We start from the raw sequence: 11,190 nt of genomic DNA, 5'->3' as shown, positions 1-11,190 counted from the left end.
ATGAGCCCGCAGCCAAAATATTCAAAGTTACAAAAATCTAAATAATAAATAAATCGTAATCAATAACAATATATAATAATAAAAAATTAACTGAAATCCGGAAAAAAATACAACAAAATCTCAATAACAATATATATCGCATGCGACAAAGTTTATCACGATATCAAGAATTGGCCCCCCGACCACGATTGATCTGAAAGCGTGCTCTGTCTCGTATCCCCCCCCTTACCCAATTTCTTGTCCGATGTTCTGCCGACATCTACTTGGGTGCGGGTAGGAGTGGTGTCTGCGGACCCCGTAACATGCAACAGCATAAACATAAAGCGGGGCTAATCCGGTTCCACGTAGATGCAAAACGCCTCCTACGGGGTAGTAAGTTAACGCTTATGATTGTCACTGCCGCGTGCTTATCAGGCAAACCTGCCAGGACGCTCACTTCCTCGCACAACTTCTCTATCTCCACCGGGCAGTCCACGTCATCGCATACTACAGCATCTTGAACGAGTGGTAGTTGAACATTTTTAGGTGTTTTATTTTTTAATTATAATATTTTGTTTCATTCGATTGAACTATTAGGTACATGTAAACATTTTATAGAATACCTATAATACCTAAATAAACTTAACAAATTTTTACTTTTGTAATACTGCATATAGTCTTTGAGTTTAATAAATTATACATACGCGTTCCTAAGCCAGGATGAATCCCACGGACTATATAATGATAAATGTATAATCATATATAAATATCCACCTTGTGTATAATATATAATAAAAGTTATTTCCGATCGATTGAAAGGCAAGGAAAATATAACATCATGACAACGCGAATGTGTTTTGACGTCGTTGTTTTTTGTTTATTTAGCAAACTATTTAAATTTTGAAAAAATACCAACGATATTTAATTTTTTAACCTAATATGTATATGACATAGACGAGTTTGTGATTATTCTTTTACTTTATCTTTTTATTTAATAACTCATATTATATGAGTCATATATTATATAATACATTCGTAGAATATAATACAATAATACAATAATAATTCGCGTTTACAGAGATTTATCAATTCACCGTATTATAATATTATTCTTAATTCAACCAACCACATATCGTTCATGTTTCACTTTGGGACACCAAACTTTTTACACTACTAATATGTTGTATTCTATTTTATAGGTAATAATGTAGAGCGCCTACGACGTGCAAAAGTTTGTTTGCACTACGGTATCACGATATTCAATCGATGCACCTTCACTTGAAGGTTTTATACGTCGCAATATAACAGGTGTCACCAATTAATATGTTTGAACTAAAATTATATTATACTGCAGAATTCATGCATATTATATAAACATCATGTATACTGGAAATCATTTTATCTTACGTACCTATGCAAATATATAAGTCGATAAAACGCCATTTTACTATTTTTGTGAGAACTAATTTATTTTTATTTTTAGTCATTGTTTCCGTAAACTATTTAATTGATATATTATCAATGTTTATTCATTCATTATTATACATATATTATTAAATATTTAATATAATTATAAGAAATTGTGTTATGACATAATATTATATATAACTGCACTGCTTATTGAACCCGTTTGTAGTTCGATCTAGATAACCTTTAATAACCAAAGTCCAATCAGGCCCGGCTCAAGTGTTTAAACACACCTATCAAACTTAGATTTTGCCACACCTTACATGTAAATAATTCATAAAACCTATAATACAAAAAATACTTGAGTGCAAATCGACCTTATATTGATAATACAAAATTACTAACCTAACGCGTTAAGAATATTATCATATTATTGTAAATTGTTATTATCATTTAGTTTTGAATATTTTCATAATTGATTAATCATTATCAATACATCGTATCACGACTACGTATTATTATTTTGATTTTACTGTCGGAGTTGATTATCTATCCCGCCATTCTCAATACTTTTTTTACTTTGATATACTGTTTATAATATTTTTTATACTCCATATTCTCCTTCCATTCCGTTTTTCATAAAATCTATATGAATTACAGTCCACTATCACCGCACAGCTAGTGCAGTACTGTTTCAAGACGACCAGCAGTAACCACTAGCCACAATCGATCGGCCGTGAGCAGACAATATTACCTGGTAATATAAACAATTATGCCATCTACCCACCACGGCTTGCCCCTTACATAAAGCTGTTGTATCAATATTTATAGATACAATTAAAATAAATTAAATATATTGTTAATATTATTATTACTTTATTTTGGGTTTAATTAAATGTGTACGTATAATAAGTTTAAAAATGTTAAGACATGTACTCGCATCATTTATTACATGTCTTATAAGCATCTGGTACCAAACTCGACTTAGAAAAAATGTCTGAACCATCACTGATTTCAACCACGATGTGACCTATAATTCAGTTAAGCGGTGGATCTTTTTCAGTTGAACGTGGACGACGACGGAACGCGACGCAGCTGATACGATGAGAACTGTGAAGATGCTTCCTCGGCAGTGGTCGCGGGTACAGTTGTCACAGTGTTTCAACTCGTTGAGCTCGAGATGATTTTGTTCGTGATATTTGCGACGGTTTCCGTTGAAGCTCATATTGTATATATGTCAATGTCGTCCATACACGTGATCACTGCCGTCTGTCCTCGATCGACATAGTCGTCACTCGTCGGTAAGCACTCCAGCCCATCGCTGTCATTAAATGTCGTCCCTGTCCAATAGGGGGAGCGTATGCCTAGACTAGACAACGACAATATTTCGTGTGTTATAGTACATAATAACTGTAGAAAATAATAATACGTTTAATCAAACGATTATAAAAATATTTTATATGTATAGCGTCTATTTTAGGTTTTATTATGATTATTTAAGTACCTTGTAAGATTTTTTATTTAATTTTTAATATAATCAATATTTAACCTACAGTGCTACGATGCTCAAATCAAATTGGTCACTGTATACAATCGGTCGAAGTGCACAATGCCCGATTTTTTGCTTTTTCCGTAACATAAATACGTAAATAATTGCGGCCCTAGGAAACAGAATATTGATTTTTCTGACTTTTTACATATTCCTGTACAATCAGTCCCTTTGAACTGCTGCGACAGTACTACGCTTTTTAATACCTATATCTAGTTGTATATTTTTTTCATTGGTTTCAAATTGTTTTCGGGTATATTCTTACAAGTAAAGTTCTCCTTGGTAGTTTGAGCTACTAACTATTGAACCTATTTCAGAGCCAATTCTTTTTAAATATCTCTTGCAAATAGCTCAAAATAATTTTTCTTTGTTGACCAACTCCACAGTTTCAATCTCCGGTGTTTCCATAATGACGTCTTCTGGTTGGCTCATGAAAATTTTTAAGACTTCTATAATTGCTATATCTCCGAACAACGTGTGATGTACGTCGGATCTACTGCAGCTGTTGTTCTGCGTGCATAGTGCCATCATGCTTTGAATAATGTTCATAACACTTACCAATTGAGTAGATCAACATAGATGATGCTAAAGCCGTTATTAATTAAGTTGAATTTTATAAGACAGGTACATTAATATTAATATTAATATGTGGCTTAATGTGGAGAAAATGTAGTTGATAATATTAAACGTCTAGGACTGTTGAAATGAAAATAAACTCGAAATAAATTTCTTCCGTCATAGGCACCGAGAATTTCGAACATTTTCCATGCGACAGTTATTGCGATGTTTATAATACTAGCCAGCATGTACCTACGTTTATCATCCTAATCGGCCAGTATAGGTATAATATTTTTAAAGGACGACTTTGATTTGTACTGTAATTTTAAGTGTTTTATTTTTAATTATAATATTTCACTTCTTTCAATTGAACTATACGTACATTGAAACATTTTAAATCGCATAAGTAGGTACCTAAATTATATAATTGACATAAATACACCTACCTACTAACTAAGCATACACCAGAGCTCACTAATCTTACTCAGGGACCTCTTCAACTTTTTTGAGTTACTATATCATAATTCTCGTAAATCACACAGGTAAGTAATAGCACAATACCAAGTATTTCGATTACTCGCAAGTACACGGTATATTATTTTTGTGACAATGTAACATTTATATGATTATATAACACGCAATATTAAAAAAATAAGCAGATTGTTGATTCAATTTACAATATTATAATATGTTATAACTTAATAAACAGTCGAACAACTGTCAACCAACTACAGTGTGCTTGTGCAAGTCTCGTGATCCTGAATTTTTGTGAATGCCACCGGCAGGTTATTGATCGTTTTCGACACGTCGTACTGATTCTTCATTCGGAGACAACAACGGGTCGAGACGCACACACATGTCATCAGCAATCATGATACACCGGCAATAATTCGTTGGTGGTGACGGTCCGTCGGGTCGAGGCGACGGTCTATAATAATAAGAACCGATCCAAATCTCTCCTGCACATGGTGTACTTCGGTGAATTGACGATCGCTGCGAAAATTGCCCGTCACTAGGCGACTAACGCGGTGGGCTCGCACACCACGACGCTGTATTACGTTATTTGTCTCGTTTTTTTTGTCTTTTCGACGATAAGTATAGTGATAAGACAAACATTATAAATTAAATACTTTTGATGATTGTATTGATATTATGATTTAATTAAATCTAAGTAACAAGGCTAGGTACTTATGACTAATATATTAACGATTTAAAAATCATATAAATTGTATTCGCCGTCATCTCTAAGTTTTAGAAAATTTGTGTAGAATGTCGTACCATGTTTATACTTTATTCTGAATATTAATTCTAATAATAATGTTTTATTATGCGATCGTTCTTTCGATATTATACAACACTAAGTTTATAAAATATATCCTCATGACTTATGTATTTTGGTAGTATCCGGAGTCGAGACATTGCTTAACTCGCTATTACATTGAGTCGTTTGTTTTACCATTCTTTACTTAAGGTACTCTCCGAGTGCTTTATCTTATTAAATACATATACAACAAATTATGACTAACGAAAATTAGATATAACTGAAACTACGAATTATTTATGGCATAACACAGTGTACGCGGACGGGACAAGGTTAAAAAGAATATTTAGTATATGGCATAGTCACCTCGAAATATAATATTCTCTAAAGTCTTGGCCGGTCGGAGGTGGAAGAATATTGCGAACGTTTTTTTTTTTTTTTTTACTGTGCGTAACGATTGTAACAGACGGCAAACAGATGCGGTGTGTGATGTTATTGTGCGCGTAGACAGTGGTGATTAACATGCGATTAAAGTGCTGCGGATTCGGTTATCACCGGCGACATAACTCGGACATCGATATCCGATAACAGAAAATACGAGGCAGCAAGTAGAGCATCGCACAGGTTCTGGTAATGGATAATAATTATCGCCTCGTCAGTTATGTTAACGGTTAAAGATATGTCTTTAATATATGTCTATAATATAATGACTGCATCCGGTCGCCGTCGATGTCCACGCATCAACATCGTAACCGGATATTCTTAATCGGCACAGCTGAAAGTTATATTCCAACCAAATCACTCGAACGCGCATCTAATATTAATCTTTTACCGCTGTCCGCTGTCTGACTCGCAGTACTACTGTCCGCTGTCCATTTCACCATTGCCACTAGCCTCACTGTCATGATATGTTATAATTGGTTGCTTTCGGTGATTAACAATCTGCATGTGTACATAAATTATTATTATTTTCGTTAGTGTTGCGTGTACTGGTTATAATATTGCATTTTAATATAATATCTATATACAGTATAATCCGCTTAATTGGGACATATTTGGCATATTAACCGAATAACTAACAAACCGATACATGTCCGGACTAGGCCAATCTTTCCCTTTTATGTGGTGTCCCAAATAAGTGGATACTATAGTATATATACATAGATAATTTGAATACGACAACGAGTCTGTATTTAATGTAACTGTTTTGATAATGCATGTATTATGTAACTACCTCAAAATATAATATTAAAATCAAGTAACCGAGATAACGTGTTTTCATTTGTCTGTGTTTAGTCGACCAACTATTTTTTTACGTATTTTAATAAGTGGCAATGTTTGTGTGTAAGAAATCAATTTAAAATAATAAGTATTAATATATATAATAATTAACATATTATATCATTAGAATTATATTAAAATCACAAGCCTGTAATATTAGTAATTAAAGTCTCATATACTTAAATAATAGAATTAATGACATTTAATTTATTCTTTGACTTTATTTATGTGCAGTGTTAATTTGTATTAATTTTAATAATATTAAAGCTCGTCAATTTTTTTCTGAATCACTTCATGTTAGGTATAAGGTTAAATTAGTAACGGCACAGAAAACTTTTCTAAACCGAGTTTGGTATTAGCCCGTAAGGGTCATATATATGTAATAAATGATACGTAGGTGTGAAAAAGCACAAATTTAATTCGCGTTTATACCGTTTACGGTATTCTTTTGTTTCTTAGCTCCGTTAAAATATATCTGCAGTGTCTATATCCCTTGAACTAAAGTTATGCCTAAATTTAAATTCGGAGCTGAGTGATGATTTCATAGGCACACTTGGCTATACCCTTGCCACGCCACTGGCTATATACCTATTAATTAATTTGTAGTACTTTGGTGTTTAGTAATTAGTATTATTTCTAATATTTTTATGTTGGCTATGGACATAACATAAAACGTAAAATATTTATTAATTTTTATGTTATAATTTATAATAAATGCTTATAAAATAATACGCTAACTAAATAATGTTTGTTATTTGTTATCTTTAAATAAATATTATGAACTTATAAACTGCATAACTATTAAACTGATTATTTCTTATTATTATTAATAATAAACAATATATCAGTTTTAATTATAATTATTATTGTACTTAATTTAATTGAGTTTTAAAACCGTTCTGTAAAATGTTTACAAATATTAAAAACCGTAATTTTAGAACCGTCCATTGAATGCTCTTCACAAAAAGTTTTAAATTATTTTGTAAAATCTTAAGTTTATTATTAAACAAATATTTCGATGAACTCATTTTTAAATTAAAAAAAAAAGATTTATTTTTGTTCCTAATACTTATAAGTTATAACACTTAATCAATATTTGAACTTAGCATTGTATGTAAAAGCAAAAATTATCTACTCATATAAAATATGTTGCATTGAAAATCTATTTATAAAATACCTTTAATTCTGAAATAGGTAATTCATTATACAATGATAACTATATAAAAATTAATACATAATCAGTCAAATACAATAATTAAATTTTCATCACTTATTACAAAAATATGTGGTAAACTGTATATCTTTCTCATGTAATCATATAAGGTATGAATTAATTGAATAACTTAATTAATTAAGTATTGTAGTTCAATACGTTTTTATATTTACATAAGTTTCTGCAATGCTTCGACATCTATGACGATGTTTGAATGTTGTTGCATATTCTCATATAAATTATTCATCTACAAGTAATTATTTTAGTATTAAGAATAGAGAATAGAAAATAGAGACTTAGATACCAACTCAACTAGGCACTAGAGCCAATTATATGCTTAAAAATATTAAAATTGAATATTTTTATGTTATTATAATAATATTATAAATTAAAATTATAATAAAATATTAGTATATTCCACAAATTAACAATAGAGAGATAACTATGTTACCGGAAATAATTGTTTTTATTAAGTTTATGTAAACACCGTGCTATATTTTAATATATATTTTATAAATATGTATAGATGTCTAGTATTTGTTTTAAGTAACTCTTGTTTTTTTGAATTAAAAAATATTTATAACTTTTTATTCATAAAAAAAAGTCTAAATTTGTTTATATTTAAACATTTCAAACTATACCTAAATGTTTAAATCATATTTAATATTATTATTATTCTTATTACCTATTATATAATACCTTGCTATTGATAATCATTATTTATAAATTTTTATTTTTATTATTATTATAATTTTAATTGCATGACATACTATTGTTATTATATTTTATTTAAATTAATGTATAATTTGCATACCTATTATTATATTATTAAATTTTTATATCGTTATCGGCGATTGTGCTTTGCGGTTCCGTCACGAGTATAAAAGGCCGTACGACCCACCACAGGTCAACAGTCTTTCACCCAATCTTGCTACAGCAAGACCCCCCCCGGGCAGACTTGCGCATTGAAGGTGAAAGACATCCCTAAAAACTTATCGAACAGTATTAGTATCAGACAATAGTGCATAGTTAGAGTATTCCTGCATTGTACTGATTGATACCTCCGGCGCACTCAATGGGGCAATATTCGAAGTATTCTGACATTGCACCGACTGTCATCTCGACGTGTTTTTTTGTATAAGTATACGTACATATAATATTTTAGCTATGTAAAACTTTCTTTCTCTTATAATTTACTCCAATAATATACTAACTACTTTTCTTTTTTTTTCTCTTGTAGAAATATTATTGAAATATTTCCACACTTAATCTCTGCTACTTCATAATCTGCTTGATTTACGAATATGGAAATTCAACAAAAGTACGTAACCATGAACCAATAAACGGGCGTTTAATTCCTAACATTATTCGACTATGAACAATATTTTTTGGTAGTCCATTCTAGAACTGTACTATGGTATTCGAGTTTCAATTGAAAATAAATACATAACATATAAATCAATAACAACTATTATTGGTTAATCAGTGATGTACTATTCACAAGTACCTAATTATTGAAATTATTGCAAAAAAAATTAATCGTCCGAAAATTTGTGAATTGTTCGAGAGGAAAATACACCAGTAGGTATACTTCCATCAAAAATACCTGTCACCTATAAAGGCTTATTTCAAGATTCATCCCCAGGGGCATTAAATAATTTTCTTCCGCTATTGCACATATGTTTCTCAAGTCTAACACATTTTTAAGCTCTTACAAATACATAAAATTAGTTTTTTTCAAACCGCCAACAGGTGTCCATGGTAATGAATGATTAATACATAATTTATATTGTTTAGTAAGTATCATTAGCTAATAAAACTTATATTTAAAGCTAAAATGACCGAATAAATATATATATAAATATAATATATATAATAGATATACATTATGACGTGTATCACATTACTCGTATTGTACGGCGCATTGTACAGACAATTTGATTACATTTATGCGTAGAGCAATATATTAATGATAGTATAAAACCTATTATAATACCTAATATAATTTTATAGTATCTTCAAAAAGACATATTTTTCATAATTAAACATTTCAAAAAATGTGTATGAATTTGGTTTTTTTCTACATACTTTGTGAGAACCTACAACTGAATGATAAATCTAGGAATACGGATGTCAACATATCTGGACACACGAAAACGTTCAACGACGCAGGACACATAGATTTTAACGACCTGGTGCTATTTAGTATAGAGTATCAGAACCACGGTAGGAGACATTGGTCAGCAGCAATCACAATCAAATTGTTAGTGGGTTATTGGCTGGTAACCGGCATCCAGTTGATTTGTATATAAGCACTACACAGCTATAATTAATGTTCCGCCAAAATTTTAAAATAAATCAGAAATCAATTTTATTATTCATTTTCCTTTTTTTTGCAAACAAAAGTTTACCTATGTTAGTACATAGTATGTTACTAATATGTTATAACATAAACAATATAATATTTAATAAGTATAATATAGTTTTTTACTATTATATTTAAATACAGGTTATAATCAACATAGGAATACGACATATTTATTTTAACTATTAATATTATAATTATTGAAATTATTATAATAAGAATTTAACTATCGTTATAATTTATAAGGTTTTTCGCAGCGTTAAATTAAACAGCATTGAATTACACAAAGATACAATTTCACTGTTGACGAACCAACGACCTACATAAAATTATGTTACTCCGGTGAAACCTTCGGATGTGGTGATTCAGGATCGTGAGTATGAAAAAGAGGATGCACTATGGAGTTTAAAGACAAATCACCAGCGTACGTTCTCCGGCACCCTGTCGTGTGACGAGTTCACGAGTGTCCCACGTTCCGTAGGAGACGCATTAGACCCCCTGTGCATGGTAGACAGCCAAACGAAACACGCAATTTAAAATCGCGAGGCCCGGTGGCGACAGCAACTCGAGCTGAGGCTGACTAACGGCCGAACGCAATCGGAGACGCATAAAAATAATAACCCCATCCAAATCTTAAAAGGTATTTTGCGATCGTACAAATATACAATGTCTTGGTGCAGGAGTCGTCTCACCAAGATATATTGTAAAATAAATAAAAAAAATTGAAATAAATCAAATATCAAATAATATGAGGTTACGGAAACACACGACCGATGGTCAGCAGATGTTTGAGTGCTGCAGTGACGATGTGTAATTGAAGTGGCACGACGGTACTGAACGATATCCATATAATATATATAAATATAATATTATTATATGTATCCTGACTGTTTCTGTGCCCTCACCAGACTGTAATTAGATTGGTATTGCCGTTGACCACCGCAAAACTGACCTGTGAACAATTTTTGTGGTGAAGGATTTATTTTTCGACTCTGAAACTTTACACGCAAAGTCGAACGGGTTCCTAAAACGGTTTACGCGCAAAAAAACGCCAAATAGTCGATATTTATTTTTTATACTACGGCCCCCCACGATTTCTGTTCATTTATTGACGTTTTTCACCAAAAAATCTAAATTTACGTATTTTTAAGACGGAAGCATACACGCGATGACAGACAGGTCCACCAAACAGTTTACGCGCAAAAAAACACCAAATAGTCGATATTTTTTTTTTATACTACGACAGGCCACGGCCTGTGTTTATTTTTTGCCGTTTTTCAACTTATAATCTAAATTTACGTATTTTTAAGACGGATGCGTACACGCGATGACTCTAAAAACGTGAAAACCTGTACAAGGGACCGACGTACCTTCCTCCTATATCAGAAAATTTCCGAAAATCCAAATTTAAACCACCTAAGTACGGTAAAAAAACTGTTTTGAAAAATAATGTTTTGCAAGTTTTCGTGGCGAAGGATTTACTTTTCGAGCCTAAAACATTACACGCATTGTCGGACGGGTCCCTCAAACGGTTTATGCTCAAAAAAACGCCAAATAGTCGATATTTTTTTTTTTTT

At 31.3% G+C, this 11,190-nt stretch overlaps 1 long non-coding RNA gene across 1 annotated transcript; it reads left to right on the top strand.

The window, feature by feature from the left end:
• The first annotated feature begins 2,012 nt into the window (after positions 1 to 2,012).
• Positions 2,013 to 5,216, top strand: LOC113549400. The gene is made up of 3 exons (XR_003404922.1): positions 2,013 to 2,143; positions 2,450 to 2,687; positions 4,203 to 5,216. It is a non-coding gene; the product is annotated as an uncharacterized LOC113549400 (long non-coding RNA).
• Positions 5,217 to 11,190: the final 5,974 nt, after the last annotated feature.

The sequence above is a fragment of the Rhopalosiphum maidis genome, chromosome 1 (genome assembly GCF_003676215.2).
Source record: "Rhopalosiphum maidis isolate BTI-1 chromosome 1, ASM367621v3, whole genome shotgun sequence".
Classification (NCBI taxonomy): domain Eukaryota; kingdom Metazoa; phylum Arthropoda; class Insecta; order Hemiptera; family Aphididae; genus Rhopalosiphum; species Rhopalosiphum maidis.
This window is presented reverse-complemented; position numbering and strand designations above follow the sequence as displayed.